At 38.6% G+C, this 26,264-nt stretch overlaps 1 protein-coding gene across 2 annotated transcripts in view; it reads left to right on the forward strand.

The window, feature by feature from the left end:
- ntm (neurotrimin) overlaps nt 1-26,264 on the forward strand; it is a 426,725-nt gene that overhangs the window by 37,180 nt on the left and 363,281 nt on the right. The window lies entirely within an intron of this gene.

Consider the following 26,264-nt stretch of genomic DNA (forward strand, 5'->3'; position numbering starts at 1 on the left):
AACTCTACTATTTACTATAGTTGATTGTCATTTGCTTCATTCTATGTTCTCTTTGAAATCAAACATTTGAAGATATGAGTGGAAAGAAATTGTATTGTTCTTGTAACTGCATTTATACCTTTTTTGACTCAAACATAGCTTAACTGTGTCATGTGATATGCAGTACACTTTTAAAACAGATATTACAGAGACCTACTATTGCTATCTACCACTGACTATCTGTGGAATAACTTGGACACAATTTAGCACACTGACTACCAGTGTGATGGTAATTTTTGACCTACAGTTTGTAATATTCACCCAGGATGCGATCCTCTGCGTCTGGTGTCAGTCCTGCATTTTGTACACCCACCATCCAACCTGATTACCTCCCTGTGACTTGTGTGCATCCATAAACTTAGCATTTCCTTCAGTGTAAAAAATGTTGTCACTGAACATTATCAAAGTAGCAGTTCCACTTTCCTCACAACATACTGTATTTTTCAAAACAAATTAGTGTTACAGAAAATGAATTTCTGGTAGACGAAGCTGCAGAAGGACCAATACAAGCTGCCTTGAGAATCATATTGTTTTGCTAATTCTCCAATTTAATATGCACACAATTTATAATTAAATTGTCAGACACTGATCCTTGTATTATTATTTTTATTGTAGGGGTGTAGTTTTAAAAGCATAAACGCAAACAATGATAATTATTTTTCAACATTTTTCTTCTTGTAGTGTGAATGCTTCTATATGATACTTCCCCTTTAAAGCTGCTGCTCCCTGTACATTTGTTTTACCTTTAACTTAATTTGAGCAGATGATGGAAACCTTTTACTCCTTCCAGCTTTTGTCCTTGCTTGAAACTGTGGAGGCTTCAACTTCCTCTTCCACAGTAAAAAGTTGACATGTTGCTGTTTGTGCTGTAATTCAATCTCCCTTTGTGACATAAATCTGTCAAAAATAAATAAATCTGTTCCCCCATTATTGTTTTTATAATATAATGATACTCATTTATTGACATTGTTTTATTATTATACATTGACCCTTTTATTATCCAATGCTATGCTGCATGGACAGACAGGTCATCCTGATGGAGAAAAGCACACTATTAAGAGGGGCAAGTACAAGAAAAATCAGGTGAGGTGTTTCATTGTAGGCAAGAAGCAGGATAGTGGATGTTGCTGGCTTGGAGATAAAATAATATGATCATGTAACCATGCAGTTAACTTCCTGACCCTCACTGGCACTTTGAAAATGAGCTCTACCTTTGTGAGGAATTACCCATATTCATCATCCACATACATATACAGTTTGGATAAGCACTCATAATGTTAAGGTCTGTGTTGTTCTGCCTCATAAAGTCTCACCACTGGTTTGCCTTCCCTACACACTGCTCTCTCTGTGCTCATATTATGGGCTCACATCCCCAGAGAATTCCAATTTTCCACTGAAAAACTTTGTTCTTCACCGTTAATTACAGTAGGCCAATGTTTTCTCTCACCCTATAATTACAATTCAGAAAACAATTACATATCATTCAGGCAGCATGATTACCTCCTGTCACTCCAGCCTTCTGTGACATAATTTAATATTTTGCTCAGTGATCACTCAGAGGATTCATAAAGGCAAAAGAGGCTCCCACTTATAGTGCATATCCTAGTCATCAGCCACTCTGCTTGTTTGTCTGATAAGTACTGGGTAAAGGGAGGCACTCTGGTTTGACAATGTGCCATTAAGCCATCCACAGACCCACTCTTGCAGACGCCGGGTGATTAATGTCTTCTCCTTCTCCCTATTTAGCCTTTCAATAATGAACCTGAATTAACAAGCACTGGTGATGAGATATGCAAACACTTTCCTTATGAACACAAAACCCAGCCACAAAAGGGTGAACAATCTCTTTTAAAGTATTTAGAACCAATCTTGGATGACCACGTTGGACACAACATTTAAGTTTTGATTTGAAGTATAACTTAATGTGAAGAAAAAGACTAAACATGTTCAAGAGGGCACATGGTTTTGAAATGTAAATGTCAGAAAGTTAAACTGAAAAGATGGACAGAAAGATGTTTTTCTTTCAAGTCCATCAAACTGTCTCAATGATGTTTTCTAAACTGTTTACTAAATTAAGAACTAAATTCTAGAAAATTTAAACCACCTTGGGCCTAATTACCACAGAAAAACAACAACGGCCTTCTGCTGCGCTGTAATGTGATGAAGACATAACAATGCAAGGTGCCTTGTCAGCGTATACATACCTGGGTATTCAGAGGTTAATATCATGCATAGCATAGGTGGAAATTTACAATTCATACAAAAAATATCCTTCTATTGTGCGAAGTGAGAGAACAAGGTTTTACATGCTGTGACATTTATGGTTTCTGCCTCCATCATTTTTCAATTTTGGCAGCACCTTGATGCCGCTGTCAGGATGTGTGGGGATGCAGCATGTGTTGAATGTCATGTCACGCATAAAATTGGATTACATTTGTCCAGGAGTAGGTTAGATATTAAAGTTCCACTGGTCAAAAGGAGTACCCCATAAGATAAACAAGCATGATTGCAGTTGCTCTGCAGCATTGTTTTATCACATCTTAGTTGATGTTTGGTACTGTGACCTGAGGTTTATAAAGCATCCTACTCTGCACTCAGAACCTTTCAATATGATAAACAAACTTAGAAGTAAAAGAAAAAAGTTATCATAAGCAAAGAAACAACACTAAGCTGTGAAAAAGCTGGTGTACCAAGGTGTTTTCAATACTGAGTGAAAAAATGTGACAGCATGAGGAGCATTACTTACCATCAGTGTTTTTCTCTTGCAAAATAAGTTATACCGAATATGTATTTGTCAAATATGCGCACTGCTACGTGGAGTTTTCAGTAACAAAATAATTTCCCATTACTTAACCCTTGTATACTGAAGAATGAAGGTAATTTGATAAATGCTGAAATTGAGGGTTGCAAAAATATTATGTCTGTCCTCAGTTAATCTGCCTATTATTTTCTCAATTAATTGATGAATTGTTTGGTCTATGCAATATCAGAGCATAGTCAAACATGGCCATCACAATTTCCTAATAAGCAAGTTCATGTATTCAATTACAACCCTTTCCCACACCAAAATGTATAATAGCTATGTTGGTCCACAATGCAAAATATAGTAGAAAAGGTAGAAATATGTCATCACTGGAGAGCTCCAGGAAGTGTGTTGAAGCCAATTTGATGCTCTAAAATATGTTTTTATTGAAAGATTATCATCAAACAAGTACATAAAATAGCACAAATAACAGCTCAGAAAACTAGACAATGTGAAAACTGATACAAACTAGGGATCCATAATAAGCACCATTGTGAAAGAAAATTGCATTGTTACATTTCAACAATTTTCTGGCAAGATATGAAAGAATCTTCAAAATAACTAACAAACTAAAGATCGTACACCTTCACTGAACAAAGATTATGAAAAGAAAACGCATGATTCTGGCTAGAAATGGTTATCGATGTTCAATATTCATCAGTCAAATGTTAAATCACACTTTCATGCAGAAACCTTGAAATGTTGCCTTTTACTCAATGTTGTATTTCACTCAAGCAATGTATTCTTTTGTTTTACAGAAAGAAACTTGACAGCCAATGTTGTGAAACTAATATATTTTGTGGTGTGGACCCATGTAGCTATTACATATTTTGATGTGAAACTGGTTTGTCAAATAGCTTTCTTCGACTGACCCAAACATATCCCAAAACCCAAACACTGTAGAAGCTGGAACTACTAGATTTTAGTCATTTTTTGCTTGAAAAAAAAAATGCTGAAATGATTAATAGAAAAGCAATCAACAAAATTGTAGCTGATCAATTGTCAATTGACTAATTGATTAATTAATAAGATATTGTATTGTCACATTCAGTATAATGAAATTTGTTCTCTGCATTTAGGGACCAACTCTAGCTCTAAGCCCAGTAATGTTTTCATGGTGGGGGAGCATCCCAGAGAAAACCCACACAAGCACAAGGAGAAGATGCAAACTCCACACAGAAAAGCCGTGTCAAAGTCAGAGACTGAACTGACTGTGAGGCGTCAGTGCTAAACATTGATCCACCATGCTAAACTAACTGACTAATTGTTTGAGCTCCAGTGAAATCCGTAACTTCATGTAAGCTGTTGTCCTATACAGCTGGCAATGGTCGATGACATTTTGTTACAACTTGAAGAGTCACTACAGTTGAGCAGTTTTCACTTACATTATTGATGCTACCTTGTGGTTAGTCCATATGACTTTACCCTTTCATACAATGTGCAAAACAGATTAGCTGTTAAAGCCTATATATAGTACACACTATGACTTTATTCAGCCCAGTGTCCACTGCTAATGCAAGAAGTAGGGTTCTCTAGAACAGTGGAAAGTTAGCACCCTAACTTTCCACTGTTCTAGATAACCCTACTATAACTTGGGTGAGGACTGTGTTGAAGCCTGCCATTTATTCATATGAACAATTTTTCAACTTTCATGATACACTTTTCACAGTTTGTATGGATTTTACTGTGTTCAAAATACACCCCATTCTGTTATCCAAATGACATGCAAAGAAATCTCAAACAGGTGTCATCAAGTGTTAAGTGGATGTGATCCATTCAAATACACCAGGACATCTACTCCTACTCCATTGCCTGTCCTATATCTTGTTCTTGGGCTCCTCGATCACCTGTAACTTTAATGTCTGTGTTGAGGATTGCTAGAAGACGCTACTTTTCCCTCTCCGGCCAATCTCTCTGAAGCATTGACCAAAGCCCTTTGCTGTACACCATTTGGAGGAGCCTTCCAGATTGCGCAGTGTAAGCCCCTACTGAAAGACTATTATTAATGGAAAGGTCAAAGCAGGGTGGATGGTTAGATAGTAGCAAGGAGATACTGTCACTTCTCTCCCCTTCACTGTCCGAGGCTAGGGGAAGTAAAGAATAAAGGAGCAAGCTCATAGAGGTATTATAGCAGCGTGTACCTTTAACTGTGTGTGAAGTTGGTGTGCCTCAGGGGGACTGAATTTCCCTGCATGCTGGGTTGTCAAAAACCTCTTCTTCTGCCATTCATGGCGATGGACATGCACGTATCTACTCCTTACTAGCAAATTATCAGTGCCTATATGACGAATGCTGCTCATTTTGTTCAGCAACAACAAAGACAATTTTTGTTTTCCAGATTGCTCTCAGATGTTGTCCATCAACATCAAGCTGCCTCTAAAGCTAATAATTACTTACTGGTATAAGTATGTTCTCAATGGCCCTAATAAGAATAAATGGACAGATCCTTGCGGTCTGCGTGTGTACCCTTTATCATTGCCCATTATTTGCTCCAATAATTAAACTACAGGTTTAAGCAGTTATTCAGCAAAGACAAAAAAGAAAAAAAAAGAAACCCGTGTAATGATTTCTCTGTAGTTCATTTGTTCTACTCAAATTCAAAGAGGTACTCCAATTATTCACTGATTGCTTCACCAAGAAGGCATATTGACATTCACAGGAAATGAAAGCATGAGATAATGGTTGTTTTGGGAAACACTGCAGCCATGGAAACGAGGGGGTATAATTGCTCAAAACAATATGCAGTCTCATATATGCCAGTGGTTGTTATTGTGTCTGTACTTTTTATAGGTTGACAGGAAAACAGCAGAAACTTATCATCTGCAGGTTCATCAGCAAACCCTCTCATTCTGAGTCTTATTTGTCAGTGTCAGTTGTCATGCATCATCAGATACCACGGAGTGTCAGTACACCTCTGCAAACACCATCTACCATCACTGAATATGACCTGAACAATTTTATGAACGTCATCTGAACTTTCAAAAGTTATCTCTTCTCTTTGTAAACATCCAGCTTCCAGCAGACATTTATCTTTGTTTGTCAAGCATCTTTCCTTACTGCCTCGCTCCGCTTTGGCATTTCAGGGATCCTCCTCATTTTATGTACCACCATCTATTTTAACTGTCTTGACAAGGTTAATGGTCTCATAAATGTCTATGTCTGAGAAATCCCTTGGGCAAGATTTTTTCACTGGAGCAGTTTTCAGTTTTGTTTGGCAGTGACTGGTGCAGGAGGGTCTCCTGCTTTGATCTCAGTAGTTCAGTTAACTGGATGCTGAAGGCATGACACAGGGGATGGCAGTACTCTGCTCGATTCAGGGCTGTTTGTGTCAAGGTGTTTGAGTCACAGTGCATCATGGGAACAACTGTTTTGCCCCCTCAGTTGTCTGCAAATATTGCAGTGATTGAGCAGCAGCTTCACATATGCTGTCTTTGACAAAAATCTATTTAGCTGGTGGATATGCATGAAGTGCATGAAGTATGAAGTGTTCTGTCAATATGTTTGTCTATTCACCCTCTAAGCTCTGGGGAAGAAGTGGATTATACAAATAGGTTGCATTGCAGTAAATCGCTTTCAACTGTGTCTTTCTGTCATTGGTAAATGGATAAATGGATATGAAGAGGTTGCCACTTTGGTGGTGTATTAATCGTGTTAGAGATGCAGATTACATCTCTGCATGTTTGCTTGAATTATTCATGACATTATAATATATGATGCACAATTTCAAGTAAACCATTGTTCTAAAAATGATGTAATTGGGTCAAAGGGGTTTTCACAGAGAGGAAAAAAACTGCATGAACTGCCCTCATGGTTTCATATTTGCATATGTGGGAAGATATGGAATGTATTGACTCGTGTATTTAGATGTTAGCAATGTTTGAGGCCATCATGCCATACTGCACCCTCATTTGCTGCAATGTTGAAGCTCGTTGAAGATTACTGAGAAGAGCCTGCAGCTTTTCAATTTCAACAAGAGTTCCAGTCAAAACAATGTGTTGTGTGCCTATTAAGAAATGCTTTTAGGTATTCTTGTTGTATATTTTTTAAGAAATCTGGCTTGAGGCAGACCATCACTGGGCAAATAAACACAATCAGGTTACTAGTTGCTAGAACTTATTTCGAAATATTTTTCAGTCTCTACAGATCATTTAATGGTCTAGCTCTTACATACATCTCTCACCTGCTCCCTGCTTACAAACTCTCCATCAGACGCTGGTCTCCATACTGTACTGTAAGTCTAGTGAAGGTGCATTCAGTCACTCTGGGCTCACTCTCTGGAACAAACTGCCTGATGATATAAGTTGTACCACAAGCTTTAAAAACAAGCTTGAGAAATACCTGTTCTCTCAGGCCAATTGCTCGCCAGTGCCTCCATCTCTCTCTGCCTGTCTGCCTGTCTGTCTGTCTGTCTGTCTGTCTGTCTCACTCTCTGTCTCTTTGGGGATGTGTTGGTGAGTATGTTTATGTAGGTGGATGGGCAGTGGACTAATCATTTGTGTGAAATGTTTGTTTGTATGTAGTTGATATGTATTCATGTTGTATTTCACTTTGTTCATAGTTGTTGTGTGAAGCACACTGAGCACACTGAAATGTACTATAGAACTAAATTTGTTTTGATTTGATCAGTGACGGTTTGCACATCTGCCTGTTCTGGCACACTGAGCTTCCTGACTTCCTCTGACCCTCTCACACTGTGAATTGCTTTACCATCGAGCCACTTTGAGGGAGAATGACCCGAGTACAGGGAATACAGATGCAGCACTACAAGAAGTATCACCTTGGATTCAACCTTCTTGCTGCTGTTAGAAAAAAAAAAAACAACTCATCATCAGATGACAAAGTGGGACAAATCAGCAGTGGTTTTTGAACAAGCATTGGCTTTCTCATACTGCAAAGATCCAGACTGTGCACCCCTCTTGTAAAGATGAATAAGAAAAAAAAATGAATTTATAGGCACATGCATTACATGTTGAAGCATTTTTCATATCATATTAAACTTGCCTCTTTACTGATTATGCAAAAACAAGGGCTCTCTGAAAGGCTAAAGGGATTGTCCACTTCTTAATAGGTTTTATAAGGGCTATTATTGTTCTCTCTGTTGACTTTTTACTGACTTGACATGACCTGAGATTTTAGAATACCCTGCAGCAAAAACCAGACCTTCTCTATCATTTGGCTGCATTTTTATGTGCATACATTGTTTTGCTGTATTCAGACCGCCATGTAAGCAATTACAGTACTATGTATAGAATAGCTTTTATCTTCATCTGCAGTCAGTAGTGATGAATGTAAGTAAATATTTCCAATAGTTCAAGAATATATCTTAATATGTTTATTAGTTCAAAACCCTGAGTATGGCAACTCTGCTTTAAGAGGTTCATCAGGGTGGAGTGTCAGTCAGTTACGATGTCAAGCAGGTGTGAATGAGTGAGTTGATTACCAAGGAGACAAACAACCTGCGTGTGCATGTTGGTATGTGTGTATGTGAATATACAATAGACATAGAAATATGTACTTTGATGAGTATGTGACTCCATCAATTTCTGCCGGAATGTTACAGTGATAAGATAGATATTGCTAGATAGATAGCAATAGAAAATGCCAAAGATGGCACAATAAGAGAAATAAACATGACAAGATTAAACGTATAAACCCAATTCCAGTAATTTCACTCCAAAGGTAATACTGTTGATATTGTATGATAGTCATGAAGAGGAGCAAATCTCTGCTTAAGCAAACCTTGATTTAACCCTTGAATGATTGCTGTACTAGGAATTCAAACCCCCCACTGTTTGGAAACACTTGTTTTGTTTGAGTGGGTTAAGAGTTTTTATGAAAATGTCCTTTTTTAAAGGATGTTTTGCATGTCTCTGGTGAGCGTCACGGCTGGACTTGGTCTGTAATGGTACCCCCAACAAAAACAGTATTTTAAAAATCTGTCCCATCAATTGCAGTTTGGTGAGCCTCCACGTATAACTTGTTTCAATGCATTCAACAATTGAACAAATCTAACTCTTTCAACTCAACTGTGTCAATCTGCAAAGCAGATATTCATGGAAAACCATTCTTACCTGAAGCAATGAACGTTCTGCATGGAAAATCATTGCATTTACAAAATATGTTGCATATTTAGAGAAATAGAATTCTTGCTTAGCTGATGGGTACAATTTTGAATAATGGTTGGACTGTCACAACAAGTTTGTGATGCACTAGGCTTGCTGTTTCATTATGAGTGAATGGAAATGTCACAGATGACTGTGATTCGTAAAATCTAGTATGTGGTTTTATTGTAGTCTGTGGTCTTATTTTAACCATCTAGTTTTGATACTAAAAGGTGAAGACAAAAGGGAAACAATAAAGTTACAGAAACACAAAGAATGGTGGCGAAAATAGCAAAGATCCCTGGGTATTCCATTTGAATGTGGTTACTAAGTTCAATATCCTCATTTACAAATGCTCACAACACCCACTATTGAAATCTGTTGTAACAGATGACCTCTAATCCCCGCAGGGATGTAAAACCTAACACAGTCAATTGTAATTTGGTGGCACTACAGGAAAAAATAAAGCTTCTTTTGTTAGTCTTAGCGGGCTTTATCTGTCTGTTTCCAATTACAGTCCTTGAGCCCTCGGCTGACATGCCCATAAGACAATCCCTTGCCAAGTTCACTGCCTTGATTAAACATATTAATGCTGTTGCTATCCTGCCAATCAAGTAAGTGTCTGCACATACAACTGTTGGCCTAAAGTCATAAAAATTTTAATATCTATGACAAAACCATCTGTTATTTTTTTACGTGTGCTCCCAAGTTTTTATTTTAAGCAGGGGCTGTAGGATTTATGAATGATCTCACATATGGTGTAAAATAAAAAAAATGTCAGTTAACATTCTCACAATGACATTGCTAACATTGAAATAGAAATAGAAAAAAAATGTAGCATGTTAGCAACAGGTCAGCTGTGGTTCACAAGGTAGAATATGTCCTTGGGCAAGATATTAACCACCAAATTGTTGGCTGTGCGTCACTGTGTGTGTGTGTGTGTGTGTGTGTGTGTGTGTGTGTGTGTGTGTGTGTGTTGCAAAGTGCTTTGAGTGGTCGGTAGACTAGAAAAGTGCTATAAATGCAGTCCATTTACCACTCCCTTTAATGTTTGTGAATAGTGATATATGAGGCGGAAACACAAATCACATTGTTATGGATTACCCGATAACAGTATCGCTGCATTATCAAGCTGAATTTTCAAGTTGCATCTGTTACAGAGTAAGAACAGAAGTCACATGAAAAAGTCATGATAAACCTTGTGAGAAAGGAATGAAAGAAAGGTGTTAAATCAGCAGCTGCAGCAGAGAAGAAGCTGCTGATGTGTCTGTGGCCATATGAGAGCTGAGCTCCATGTCAAAGAAGAAACAGCAGACACACAGGAAAAGACACATGTCAAATGTGTATGGTCACTGGCTGGATGTCAGGGGGTCCCAGGGTGTGGTTTCCCCCAGGCCAGGGCTTTGTGAACAGAGGGGAAAAACACAAAAATGTAATAAAATTAACGATGATGTCATTATGGGCTATGGTTACGATAAACATTATTGTATCTCAGTATAAGTTGAAAAAAATCTAATCTAAATATCTACCTTAATTAATCACTGATTTAATCCACTACCACCACCCAGCAAGCATGCAGAGAGAATCAAATCAAACACACTCATAATGTTGTTTGACCAACAGGTGCATGCTGCGTCTAAATAAAATACTAAATGCTAATATTCTCATGGTGAACCCAGCGGTGACTTCTAGATTTACAGTATGACCTCAGCAACCGCTGGGATGCCTAGAAACATAGCGTGTGTGCGTGTGTGCGTGTGTTTCAGTGCAGGCTCTCTTTGTATTAGTGTGTGTGCTTGTGTGTTTGTCTGTAATTGCTGTAGAGTTTAGGCTGTCTTTACATCTCTGTTTTCTGCCTTGGTGATGCTTTATTCTGCTGTTACAGTGGCAGTTATTTCATTTCTGTAGCCTAATATTGCTTGTTGTACCCACCACAGAGTCCAACGCTAGTTTTATTTATTGTTGGACATTTTGTTATGTATTTTGTAATTGTCTGAGTTTTGTCCGCTCTTGGTGTCCTCTGGTTGATTGTAGCAAGGCTGTACCGAGGAAGGTGCTTGGTACAGCTCACAGGTGTTATTTAATTTGATAATTCTGTCTACCATATAACATTATCGTCATCAACCCCCCTCCCCCTTTTTAAAACTCAGTAATATTTACTCAGAGCACATGAAGACAACAGACTCTCCCCCTGAATACACTGATCATGATACACACAAAAAGAAAATAACAGATGATTTAAACAATGAGTGAAGTTGTTTATGGTTCTTTTGTCAGACCTAGAGATCCACTTTTTAACTAGGCTGAACACAAATACTGTCTAAATCTTGGAGTTGGCCTTCATGTAGGCAGCCTTCAATGGTCAAGCGAGGAAATGGCATGCACCCATGTCACCCACAGAGCTACCAGCAGGGCTAAAAGGTACAGATCATTTTATCATTTTTTTTTTATTCGAATTTTTGAAACAGCTACTGGTTGTATCTCCACTAGTTTACTGTTGAACCATGTTTCTAAGGAAATGACAGAGATAATGATATGACTGATAGTATTTGACTTTAGCTGAACATCAGGATGTGATGATGGTATAGATGAGAAACCATCAAAGACAGGGAAGATGGTGTAATGTGCTGTGTAAGCTTTTTCCATCAGGTGAGAACAACATTTGACAACAACCAGCTGTTATTTACTGCTTTCTTTAGTCATTTCACATATACCAGGTGTGCATATATGCATAGGGCACTTCAGAGACTCTTCTTGCTATCTGTTTTACGTCTCATGTTGTATCAGGGTTTGATCTGTTGCTGCGTATACCAACTGCTGAAGTCAGAGCATTATTGTAGGTAATATAAGAGCTATTATAGTAAAATCACGCCTAGGGTAGCAAAACTGTCAGACCCCACTTGAGCCTCATTGTATACATAAATGACTCGCTGCTGTAGCACCTTAATTGAGCTGTTATCTAAATTTGCATCAATAAGGCATTTAAATGAACAGTGCTCGTTAATCTAAAGTGCCTGAAGAAATATCCCATCTGTATTACATCTATTACTGGAGGGAAAGGGAAATTCAAATACGCGGCCAAATGAATACCCAGCTGCCAAAGAATGTTTGCAGTTCTAATGTCAAAGGATATCACAGTGACGAAGACACAACTGCCAACACAAACATGTTAACAAAATATTTCACAGCTAGCCAGTGAGTGAGGTGCTGCAGTGGCCTCAGTAGTAGAAATGGCAGGGGCGAATCTGCTAGAGTAACTTGGAGGGTACATAGCAGATACTGACACTGTCACCAAGGCAAAGGATCAAAATTAGCAGCTGTGGTGATATTTTCTCATTGTAGGGTGAGGCCGCTGTGCCTGTTGGCTGAGTACCACATCCATACATCATGCAGAAAGTCTTAGCTGCCTCGCTCTCTCCTCTCTTCTCTCCTTCCTTTTTCTCAGGAAGTGTGTTTGAGAATGGGCCGCAGGAGCTGATGGACCTGGCCTGGATTTTCAGATGAATTGTGTTGTACATTGCCACAACGAAGGAGGACCGAGGACACTTTGATAGATAGAACTTTTCAAAAGTTGGAGAACATTTTATGTGGAGGATCACAACTTCTGCCAGACAAGGACATCTCTCATAAGATCATACGTAAAGCACTTTACGACTCATGATATTTGAGTGAGATAATCTCTAGAAGGACAGCTGAGTGAAAGAGATATCTCAACAGCTCTCCTGCAAAGAGGCTGTGTTGACCTTTCCGTAATGGTTGCTGCACACTCAGCACAAAACAAATGTCCTTCAAGAGCAGCACAGAGGGTCCCTATTTCCCTGCATTGTCATGGCTTGCATAGGTGCATTACTTCTTTGTGATACACAGCATAGTGTTTGCAGGTGATGTACTGTGGCCTGCCCCCTGCAGCTGTCCCTTAGACTAAGACTTAGACTTAGAGTTTTACTTTATTGATCCCAATTTGGGGAAATTATTTTGTTGTAGCAGCAGTTTAAACATACACATAAACACATAGACATAAAATATATACAATAAAGAAGAATAAGGTTGAGAATGAACTAATTAATAATAGCCAATTGTGGTCATTCTTACAACTTTCCTATTTCAACAGAACTGAGTAGACATGCTACTCATAATGTCTTCTTAGTTTGAAAGGCTACTGGGATGAAATATTCGATATAAAGTCTCTGTTGAGATAATACCAGCCTGTTATTATCACTGTCTCATCAGCTGATCACCACTAGCCTGTCTTTTCTTCTATTTCTGTCCTTCTGGCCTAGTTGCTATGTATGTAATGGTTATGGATACATTCATGATAGTATTCGTAAGATTTGGGGCCTTCAGTCTTTACAGATGTTCAGTGTCAGTTATATATTTTGAAGCAGAAATTGAAACAGATTCTTTCTGCATGTATTAACCTTTTCAGGCATGAGTTTTAGTCTGAAGTCTGAATTGTGGACTCAGCATGTCTATTAATACACACTGACTGTGCCACATTGTCTCTGTGCGACTCCTGTGCCACACACATCTTTATTATCATATTCTTTGACATGAAAATAGTTTTGAATTTTCAAATTATGCACTAATCTGTGGGTATTAAGTTATTGTGTCACAGGAAGTGGTTTTAAATTTAACCTGAGGGTACAGTTTATGTCAAACTTTGGTGCAATATAAATGAGGCTAAAGTCTGATAAGGTAAAGAAATCATATCCATGCACAGTAGGGGCTATAGCTGATATTTAGCTATTCACCTGGAAATGTGGGAAGTACACTGTTAGTCATACATGTTAATCTTGTTTTTTGTGTTTATCCATATGACAGTGTAGTAAGTATATGCCAAACCATGATTCATTTTATCATCAGTGCTCAGAGCCGACACTCAGTGGAAGACAAAGTGACATACTGACAGCTGCAAAAGACATGATATATTAGTTATTTCCACTAAATTACCATCTTAAAAAGAGACCTGAGCACATCAGTCTGCTATGTAACAAATGTAGGCCGACCACTACCAAACGAGTGCTTGATCTCCCCTGGGATTCAAAGCCATGTCAGTCAGGGTCAAACTGCTATAAAGGATGTGTCAGGTCTTACCATGAAAACAGGCAGGGCCATGCTTCTACAGATCCTTACCAATGGTGAGAGTCAGGCAATCCAATGCACAATGAGATCCCACCGGAGCTCGAACTCTCAGCAATTCGCCTCAGCCAAGCCTGTAATTGATATTTGTCAGAGGAAAAGGGTGGTCCATGTCAGCTCCAAAGCTGCTGGGAGATGGAGACAGGCAGAAGGGCACGCTTGAAGCCTAAGATAGTAGAGGAATATGCCTGTGAGGCATCGTATGAAAAGCCAGTTGATATGTGTAGCATTCAGTTTTATCATTAATGTATTTATTGCTGCTTTCTTCATGTAGAGTGTTATGGTACAATTTTACAGCCATGTGTGATTCATGCCCTGTTTGGCTATTTGTATTACTGTTATTAATTGTACAGTTAATTCTAATTATAATAGTAACAGCACTACATTCACATCAGTCACATCAAACATAAGAACAATATTGTGAACAAGTTTTTCTCTTGTTTGAGTAAAGGTAACAGAAAGAGGTTGATTATAAAAAAGGATGGGAGAGATAGTATAAATTGGTCATTGGTGGAGCATGTTCCTGCATCTCTTGGGTGTGCTTATGCTGATTTATATTTCTGGCTCACATCGCTTTTCCCTCTGTGTGATACACTAAAATCCACGTGGCATATTTTACATATAGCATGACTTTGACTGACGTTGCTCTTCATTAATTAGGGGTAAGTCTCCTCCCATTTGATGTGATACACAAACTTTTAGTCTTTTTGGCTCTCTCACATTCATCCATCTTCTACTTCTTCTTCATCCTGTTTTATTGCCAGGTGCCATTTCACTGAACAACTTCTAGATGTTACAGCAATGTTTCTTTCAGATGAACATCAGTCCAATATTGAGTCTCTTTGGTCTCTACCAACTCCTGAGGGAAGTATCTGGCCTGTTAGCTGCTAAATGCTCCATTGCATTTATCAGCGTCACTAAGTTTCCCTGTCCCTGTTTCCCTGTTTGGTACCTAGTGTACAGTGGGTTTTTTAGAGCTGCTTTATTAAAACAACTGGTTGCTGTAGGCAAAAACCAAAGCTGTGAGAGTGAATCAAGTAAAATTGGGGACCAGAAAACCAAAGCTATGAGCTGAAATACTGCTCTAAGTCTCAGTAGAGCTTAGGGGAACTAATGGAGTTGAGTGATAATCCTTTGGGAGTTCATCACTAGGAGCGATCCGTTTATATAAGTAGTCATGCTGTCCATTGTTTGCATAAAACGCAACTATTTATTTGGCCACACAGGGTATTTTTTTTTAATTAGAAAAATTATATACATAAGACATGTCTGTGTGCAGTGAAATGAGGGGCTGAAGTGGTTGTGACCTTTTGTCTGGGGGTGGAGCAGTCCTTTCAGCAGTCCTTGGTAGGATACATAGCCCTTTTCAACGTGCTTGATTAACATCAGCATTGTGCAGTTAGACCTCTTTTATTCAGGCAATATGCAAAATTGTGGAGTCGTGCTTGGATGCATAATTATGGCCATAGTCAATGTTACTTTATTATCAAGTGATACTTACAGGAAATGAACACAGGAACATTATATTGGCGGAAGGAACATGGTTGTTAAGGTCATTCCCTCTGAGGACAGCCTGAGGAGAGTCAGGAAAGATGGATCCCCGAATCAGGTTTTATGATGAATATTTTATCAGGGACCCCCGAGCTCACAAAAAATGGCGTGAGATATTGTTTTTCCCCAAAAAAATTCATGTCATACATAGAGGGTTAGTGAAAAATTGTGGTTTCAATTGAATGTTACTGAAGTAAACTCATCCTGTCTTGTGCCTCAAGTCACATTTTCAATATTTGATGATGTGAAAAACATTAATCAAGCTTTAGTTGCTATGGTTAAATATTGTAGAATAACAAATGAAATACATTGTCACTGATTTGCATTTTGTCATTTGGCAGACACATACTGAATTTAAAAAAAATTCTCATGTTTTTGAGAAACCTAATTTGGGTGACATTACCTTTCACTCAGAACTTCTTTGTTGTGGTAAACTAGTACAGTAAACATAATTTTCAAGACAGGCTTGCTTTTACTTAATATGAAATAGAGGTTGTTCAGATCGAGCGCGCGAAAGAGAAGGCTGAAGACACCTCTGCAAAAAACTACTGATTACTACATGTCTATTCTGTGCAATAAAAGAGCCAAAAATGCCTTATTAGACAGAACTGTTTGAAAACAGAGAGCAACACGGATGGGCAATGAATGATATATAGGAGGGAATAACTGTTTGAGCGGTGGGGTGCGTACAGTGCACTGCACTCATCTGAGCTTCTGATCTGCTGTTAGCAAGGCATAAAATTCAGTTCAGCCGACATGCCAGTGCTCCAACACACGGGAACAAACTGACACAGTGTTTTTACACAGAGATTTGGTCCATAATAAAAACTGCAGACAGCACAAAAACCTCAGTTTGTGTGGTTTTAGTCAGCGGACGTGAACACAAAGCACAAGCTAACATAATATACTGAAATGTCCATCAAAATATAGCTATGAATGTGACTCAGGCAGGTCTGAAACATGTCAGCTTAATGAGTCTTTTAATAATGTTGTTCAGGTATCACTGAATGAGAAACATTAGTGCTGTTGTTCTATTTGTTGTCCACAGCTGGCTGTGTCAGATTCTTTCCTTTGACTTGATGAAACACCTGCAGCATCACACAGCAGCTGAAACCTGAAGTCCGTCTTTGAATTGAGAGAGTGATGTGTGCATTTACGCAAGTGGCACAGCAGCTGTAGCTTTGCTCAGGATCTGGCCAAGAAGTGCGCATCATACAACATAAGCAAGTAAAAAATGAAAGCGGGTGGGAAATTAATGATAAATAGTAAGAAATAAAAGCTGCGCTCATCTGTGTACCCATCAGTCACTTTAAACAGGCCGTGTATTCATAAACATCTGCTATTCTTGGCAGATAAGAGTCCAAACACGTCATTAGCACTACAGTGTAGATCCTAACGGGTCTCCCAGCCCCTACATTATCTACCATACCGTTGTCAACAGTACAAATCAGGTTTTATCTGTTGATTACTGTTATAGTTGTTCTTTTTTTGCACAAAAAAACACTCATCTTGCCATTTGTCTTTTCTTATACACTCAAATTAGCAATTATTGTTACATCGGGTCAAACTGGCCACGTACTTTCCTATGAAAAGAAGAACATTTTAATTTCCAAAGGAACGCTTGATTTTGGTCAATCACACAACAACTAATATTTATACTATGAACAAGTGTCATGCCACTGAATAAACACTAAGTCGTTTCTATGGAAACGATAAGCCATCTCGTCTAGTTGCATTTGTGTAAACTTACAGGTTTTTTGTATTTTGCAGACCACATTCTCTTTAAAGTGAATAAATAATCTTTCACTTGTTTTTGTAATTTGATTATACAAAACATTGCAAACAGGAAAGTAAGATAAAATGATAATAATAATAATCTGACTTCATTTGAATGTTATTTCTCACATTCCTCTCTCACGTTCCCAAACACATTAGCATTTGAGTGGACCGTTCTTCATCGTAACAGGCCCCACAGCTCTTCGCCCATACAACACAAACACAAACCCGCTCAGAAAACTTGTGGTTTGTGAATGGAACATCCAGACCTGTTTCACTGTCAATGTTAATACAGCATAAATGAGAAAAAACGACAATCAAATGTGATCCTCACTCAGTAAATAAACACTGGTAGGACTATATTGATATGATATATATGACATGAATTTTGCTGAATTTTTCGGAAGTGATGGCCTGAAGTCATCAAGGTGAAATGAGAGTATAATTTCAGGGCAGCAAACATTATTGAACTTCCTGCCACTACTGTAATCTGGGAAACATTCTGTCCAAATATGGCCTAAATAAAGAAACATGATTCTGAATGAACTGTGGGCGTCACACATTTATTTGTGAAGGAAACATCATCTCATGGTGACACCCTGTAACTAAATTAATTAAACAGCTGGGAGTTGGTGTATGGTATGGCACATTAGGTATTTACATATGCCTACGATGACAAAATTTACATTACACAGATTCACACGGCTATGCAGAGGTTGAAAGTGAAATTTGAGCTACACTGGGCTTTCAAAAAGTATTAGCAATACAGTGGCAGCAGTGGTTGCACTGTAAGGACCGTAAACATTACTAGTAACACATGCATACATACATGCATACATACATACACACACACATACATGCATACATACATACACACATAGCAAGTCCTCATTCCAAAACTAAGAAACAGGCTGTTTGTTCATTCATTATGAAACAGATAAATTACTGCATCAGAAAGATTGGCCATTGGTAAAGGAAACCAATGTAAGACATGGAACTCAATTTCCATCTCCAGTGTTCAGCTCTGCTTTGCACACCCATCCATCCACCCCTACCTCCTCTGTCAGACTTTCCACATCAGACTAAGAATGGCACAGTACTTGCTGCCCTGCAACTGACCATAGGTAATTTTAACCCTTTTGAGCAAATGATTAATGATGTTGTTTTTCTGGAGAGCGCAGTCTTTATTTAAACGACCCTGAGAGGCTGCTTGTCACAAAAATGTTATGTGTCATTTGAACAACCAGTACTTTTATTTTTTTCTGCTGAGGTCTGTTTCCAGTGCTTGTAGTAGCTTGCAGCTATAGGCCTGGTAACAGTATCATCTGAGAGAAAAGCTGCAACAGATGACAAACTGTGTTCTCCACCTCAGTGGAGTCACTGTGGTTTTCTAATACTATACTCTCTAGAGGTCATGTCTTGTCCTTTTGCTTCCCCCCTCCTGTTATTCTCAATTGAAAAATTCAATGATGGACACACCACTGACTGACAAGCCAGTGGGAAAATTGGGAAGACAGCTGGCTGAATGTTGAGCACTCGTTCTGCTTTTTGGTCTGTGTTGGTCGCCCTAGTTATTTCTTTAACTGTTGACCTTGTGGAAATTGCTGGTTGCTCCCTGGGGCCTCAGTGGTCCGGGTCACAGCAGACTGCATCTCATCTGCTGAAAGCTGGTTCTCAATGGACGTTGCATTAAGTGCAGCCGGTACTCCACAGACGACTCACTACAGGGACCTAAGATCAGCGAGTGCTTCAAAGGTCTGTGCTTATATGTATCAGACTTGGAAATGAAGCAGTTGGTCGTGAGTGAGCCACAGCAGTTTATGCTCTCATACTGAAAGAAACGCTTTTCATGGAGTAGCTCTCTTCTCACCAGTATTTTCACCACACTTACAATAGAGATGATGTCAGATATTATGATGTCAAAATTGTGTTTCATTTTGTCAGCTTTTACATACACTTTAGCTTTTGTTCCTGTTTGATGAAGTAGTATCTAAACTGACATTGAAAAAGTTATTTCAATGTCTCATCTCCAGAACCCCTGTTTCTGCCACTAGAGGAAGGTTTAAAGGCTCAGATGAATTGTTGTCATAACAGCCGAGGAAAATGTTTAAAAAAAAGAAAGGAAAAAGTGAGATTGTGATCAGATGGATTATGAATAGGCTCATCTGTGATGGGAGCCTCCAAGATGGCAGAGGAAAGGCGATCTGCAGACAAGAGGCAGGCAAAGAAGTGCATTTATGTCAGTGGCAATCTCCCCCGGCTTCTTATTGTTCCTGTCATAATTAGAACAGAGCAGATAGCATCAGAGAAGGGTTGGTGCAGATAGAGGCTCATCTCTTTATTTTCTCTCATCCTTATTACTAATGGCTGCCTTTGATACATATTGAAACAATGCACTCACTACTCGCAAACCATTCTGAATAATTCATGCAATTGCATCACAGAGTACCAGTGATATACTAGTCCTACAAGGATCATTGATATGTCATAAAATTCAATGTTCAGCCTCAGAGGGAAGATTGTGAATGAGCCACATACTTCAGAGTTAAACGAACTGTTCCTTTTGGAGATATGTTTAGTATACAAACCTAAGAAGAGGTGCAATGGCTTTCTAATGAAAGGCCTGTTTGCACTGGATGAATAATGGTGGAAATCATTAGTAAATTTATTTCTTTGTAAATTTGCTGTCTGGCACATGCAGACTACAAATTGTACTTTAAATTGTAATTTGCAGTGAATAAATGTAATTTAACTAAACAAGTTAGGCATTTTTTGTTTTTCTTTACATACTCTGTCTTTTTTATGATTGCGGGCTATATGATTGCTGTCTGCAGACTATGATTTTGAATGCAGATTGGTCTGATCATTGTCAGCTATGTTTTTTGGGGAAGGTGGAATAGGTCAATTTCCTATTGCATGGCCTGGAGTTGATAGAAAATACCTGCCTTCACTAACCCACTCTCCTAGCATGTAGACGAGGTTGCTGTTTAGGTATTTGCCTTAAATAAACAAAGATTCTTATATGATATGCTGTATTAGAAAATAGAAGCAGTATCTCAACTGTGGTCCAATACTCAGGTGGGATTAGGATGAGGTTTGTACTTTTTTATCTGTCAAGCAATGTGAAAAGCACACAGGCCTGGAAACTAACCAAAACAGAAGCGTTGAAAAGTGCAGCGGAGAATTTCTTAATCTAATCCTGGGCTGGTTTTGAACAGACTCGAGCAGTGACTTACTGGGGAGAATACAAATTGCTTGATGAAATGAAATGAATTCTTGATGCTAGGTTATCTTCAACAGATAATTGCTAAATCCTTTGGCTGCCTCGTTCAGCAGAATGTCGACAGAGCATGGATGTAGCTTGCATTAGGACCACAGTGCCTGTGTCAGTTGTGTTTCTCTCTATTGGGAACTCAAATGGCTTCCCTATTTGGACCTGACAGTCACTCAGAAAGTAATATAATCTCTCAAGTTTTTTTTAGCTTGTATTGGCGGCAGAGGGGAAACAGTCCAGTGCTGATATAAAATAAATGCTGCATGCTTTGACTGTGCATACCATGAAAGTATAAAAACTATTCTCCAAAGGAACGACAGAGCCTCACCAGTTTTCACTGCCTATGGGCCTCATTTGGCCCCTAACACCAAGACCATTAACTAAACCCAAAACTGTTTTTTTTTCGCTCAATTTTCTGTTATATTTTGAAGTCACAGTTCTGATTCTGATCTGCCATACATACAATAATTTGACCGTTCATGAGGTAATTCGTACGTGTTTAAAGCCAGCTATATTTTCTAGTTTTGTAGTTTGTGTTGATATTGTGCAGCAGAGGCATTGATCATCATTTTGAAGGTTTGTTATAGTTTGCTGTATATTACTTTATCTTGAATTACTATATGGAAGGACGTATGCAATATCTTGTCCACCCCTTTGTCAATATTAATGCGACTGAACATTATGCATATTAGATGGATGTAGACACAAGTCAAATATTAATGTTTTTGAATTACTTAACATCATCTTTTACATTTGAATTGATGTCTTTTCATTTTTACAGTCATTACATGAACCATCTTGCTCATAAGCATTCACCACAGACCCTTCATGGAGACCATAAGGTTAGGAGCATTGTGGCATATTACAGACATTAATCTCACAAGAAAATGATGTATTGATCTTTGGTGCACCACAGGTGGATCATGAAATGACCTCTGATACATAATTTAGCAAATTCTTTCCAGACCTTTGCTATAGGAAAATGAAAGTTAAGGCTTTACATGTGGTTTATTGTTCAGAACGAAACCACAGCAAATGGCACTTACTGTCAATCACAGTAACATTTTGGCTAATTCTGTAAGCATTTCACCCATTTCCTAAATATCACATGAAGCAGTTTTTGATTCAGGAAAGCATTTTCACTATCTTTCAGCCTGCCACTGCTCATATCTATGCAGCATGTAAAATCAACGTGCAGAGACGTGAGAATTTTCTGAGATACGGAACATAATCCATCACAATGAACATCATGGCTTTATTATTGTCAAGGTTTCATTTTGGGTGCATGCTAATGACACTGCAGACTGGAAAGTGCAGATAAAAATAAGAAGTCTGCTGGTCCTCTGTGTTCATGTGTTGGAGAAAAGTTTCGAATTCTTGATCAGCTGTTGTGTTCTGTTACATTCCCAACTATATCGAGCATATAACAGTAATCTGAAACAACACAAACATATGTGTCCTGAGAAGAATAATGTGTGTGACGAAGGCCTCGTCATATGACAAAGATGGCACATGGTGAAGCTAACACTCAGTCTTTCATACATCCCCGGTTCAGAAAACAGATAGTTCCCCACTGTTTCTGTGGTGAGTGCACGCACCACATTGACCTAAAGGTTTAAACATCATATACACATTTCCTACAAAAGTATAAAAGAATTACACTACACATCAGGTTAGTTATCTTCAGTTTCTATATTCAATCAGGGGTTACCAGTGCTGCTGCTGCCATGCTGGTGCTCTCTTCCTCTGTGCCTGGGGTTGAAACCAGAGCAGCTGAAGCAGCCGCCTTATATGGTGGGGAAGTGGGGCTGGCCATACCACGTTCCTCTGAGTGGAGGGGAGATTTGGGGTCAGAAGGAGTATCAAGTTGTGTTGTGGACAAATAGAGTCAGGTACAATGAGTTTTTTTTTCTGCTGTGATGATTTGGGTGTTTGTATTGTGTTAGTGGGGTAAAGGTTGAGCCTGTTTATGAATGTGTGGTGGCCAGAAATAGCAGTTTTTGGGTGCTAATTGGAAATTGGTTGGGCTTGGGGGGGGGGGGGAGCTTAGTCCTTTTAATGCTCTGGCCAACAAAGCAGAGGTGATGGGATGCCACACAGTGAGCTGTGAAGGTTGCTGCAGTGCCGCATGGGTCAGTTTTTCTTTTCTTTTTTTTTTTTTCTCACTGTAAATAAAAGTCCGGCTCTTCACTCCTTGCGACTCCAGCCATCATTTTTGTGTAATCTAAGAATCCCACATTTTGTGACAATGTGTATTTGGTTGGTGCATTAAAGAAACCTTTCTGTTCAACAGCCAACACATCGTAGATGCCAAAGAGCCCTTTACAGACAGGACATGGGTGCAATGCAGTGGTACACTTTTCGAATCAAAATCATGACCACTGCACAGAAAAGTTGCAAGAAGATGATTTATTTGATATAGTTTAAATTAACCTGTGCAAAATATTCTTGTACTTTAATAAAAAGTGAAATTAAAGTATGTTGTATAACCAATCTTAACAACAACAACAACAACAAAAAAAAGTCAACATTACTCTGAAGGCTCTGATAACTACCACCAAAATTAGTAAAATGGAAGCAGTTTTGATTTTTCACTTCTTATGGAAGTGACAAATATGCACATGTGCTCATTTTACAATGTTTGAATTAGCAAAGATACGACAGTGTTCTGTGTTGCCGCCACACATTGTGATTCTGGGTGATAATACACATTTTACATAAAGACCTTGCATAATGCAGCTTAGAAGGACTTATGCACGGAGAATCTGGGATGCCATGAGTCTTCACAGCATCAGTCATAGCTCGTACCCAGCAGTGCTAGCAAGATAAATGAATACTACAGTGACCCTTGGACTCAGGTTTCCACTCTGCTCCCTTTTCACGAGGGAAGTCTCTGCCTCTTCTATGCAAAGCAAAAAAAAAAAAAAAAAAAGATACATCAGTGCCCTAGAAAAATTGTAATTATTTCAGTGGGTGGAGAATCCCAGTGAGGAGGGGGGGGGGAAAAAAAACTCATTTCAGCACGATAGCAGACCTCCTGTGAAATATGCCTCTCCCTTTCAAAAGCCAGGCAAAGTGGGACAGTGAAGACCAGGTGCCACATGGGGAAGGAAAACATTGTAATCTTATACTCATTTATGATTGCAACACAAAACATCAAGCACATGTGACTTTTGAATGTTGTTTTTTGGGAGTCAGAGAAGCCATCATTTTCTCTTTCATTTCTATCTTTATTCAAAGCTTTCAAAGACACCTGTTTATGTGCAGCATATGACACGTTGACCATAAATTTCTTGTTATTTTATATTATTTTACATCATGTTATTTGTTGAAACCCAGTGTTACTCTAAAATACAAGTACCTTTGGCACTGCCACCATCTGTGGATAGACAGACAATCATAAAATGTTACACATAACTGCCTTTAAAGGAAAGCCTGTGTATGAAATCACTTTGAAGGATCTCTGAGGATATGAGAATTTTCGAAGAGGATCCTGAAACTTTTCCATCTAAGAGTGGCCATCGCTTTGCTTTAAGCAGAGCTTAAGTGAACAAAGAGGAGTATAATGGTCTTCCTTGGTGGAATCCTGCAGCGAAGGACAGTGGACTTTAAAATTTAGCTGAGGATTAGAGTGGGATTAATAGAAGTATGGCAGATAAAAAGGAGGAGCATGTGAGCCGAGATGCCTCTGTTGTACTGTGTTGATATTCACGAGATGTTCTTTAACAACTCCCAGCTGTAAATCACAGATGCAAGGATTTGAAAATCTCTTGGTCTCCAATGAACAGAGATTTAGACCCCACCGTTTTCTTATTAATATGCTGATGAAAAACATGTTGCCATGTGATGATTACGTTCTTCATTGAGGCACTATGGTACAACTCTGCAGTAGCTGTTGCCAATATACAGGTGGTGGAAGGGTAATCTAACAGAATTGACATTTGTAGAACGTTTTTTGTTCATATAGGTAAATTTTACCAAGATTTATGTCTTTATTGCTGAATACTTGAGGTGCCTCAATCCCAGCAGGTTTAGTGAGTCTGTTTGTTGCCCTAATCTAAGGTGTTATGAGTAATGTAAGCTTTAACCTACATGCTCTCCTCTGCAAATTGCAACAATTTTTAAGGTCTGTGTCATTTTACGTTGTATTTTGGTAAGTAAATCACAGATGATTAGCCTGAAAATAATTAGCTTTAAAGCTGTTCTCCTCCAGGTCTGGAGGATAAGCTGTGCCAGGTAATTCTGGTCTCATTCACCTTCCCATGCATATGAAATGCCACCTTTAGGCCCTTTCCCCATTATGGAGATCATGTAACAGCCCTTAGTATGGAAGACAACACACTTCAGCAACATTAAAATAACCCACTTCAGGCTCACTGAAGCTTGGAGGTGTTGTACGTGTAGTATTTTTCATTTGCCCTGTGACGTTTCAGTGTTTGTGTGTTGGGCTGTTTCGGCACCAGTCAGTCCTTTTTAGTCTAAGTCAAAGACCCTGCATGTCTTGTTGGTTAAATCTGATTGTTTCTGACATTTAAGGGCCAAATGGTTGTTCTGAGGCAGCTGTTGTAAATTCTTCAGTTTGTTCTTTATTTTCTTTATTTATTTTGTCATTGGAAAATAGCATAACATTTGAACTGGCATTCATGTATTATATAAAAGCCCTGGCTGGCCTTACTTTCAATACTTTGATATTTTAAAGCAGGTTTGATGCAATCTCTTCTCTTTTCGGGAATAACAATGCTGCTGTTGCTGTAAGAGTTTATATTTCCCAACTCCTTCCAGTTTTAATGTTGCATGGAGTATATTGAAATAGGGCATCTCCCTTATAAGAACTGTCTCTAAACAAGGGGAAAAATATTAATCAAAATCTGCTCTGCTCTGCTCTCACAGAAAAAATCATAAACTGTTAAATAAGATATATATCAGCCTGAGAACAAAGGCGGCACAGAATCAGAAACGAGACAGTTTTGTTCTCTAGAGGGGGCCACCACTAAACTGTGATATGGATTAGAAAAATATTCCCACAACACAGATGGTTATCATGGCATTATTAACTGGCTAATGACTTTTTGTCTTTCTGGCTGTTTGCTTTCTATGGCCTCGTTTCAGGGTGGCACTTCATTGAACAAATAAATGTAACTGCGTAAGCCTTGTGCTTTATCCACTGGGCTTTCGCTAAGGGAATTATCAGAGCATATTGAATTCATAGATCATTGTTGCTAGCTGGGGGCTTCAAAGTATCATTAATATTCTGATTCTGGAGATCTGTGAACTACTTCTCTCATTCTTTCTCTGTTATTACAGTGTTGTTCCCAGGTTGAAAAGCGACTCTGCTGGAGATTTTAAATAACTTTTTTGTGTGCTGACTTTGAAACATACTAGAGATTTAAAAAAAAAGAAGAAGCAAACAATGCTTTATTTTGTCTTGCAAGAATGTGACTCTCAATGCAATTATTTCCAAAGCTGATGCTTTGTGGTGACTGCTTTGTAATCAATGCGTTGATCAAGTCTTTCCAAGTGCTGTTATGTCAAAATGAAGAAAGTTAGGTGGACTCAGTTGGAAGGATCTACTGAGGATCAG

The sequence above is a fragment of the Chaetodon auriga genome, chromosome 15, assembly GCF_051107435.1.
Source record: "Chaetodon auriga isolate fChaAug3 chromosome 15, fChaAug3.hap1, whole genome shotgun sequence".
Taxonomy (NCBI): Eukaryota; Metazoa; Chordata; class Actinopteri; order Chaetodontiformes; family Chaetodontidae; genus Chaetodon; species Chaetodon auriga.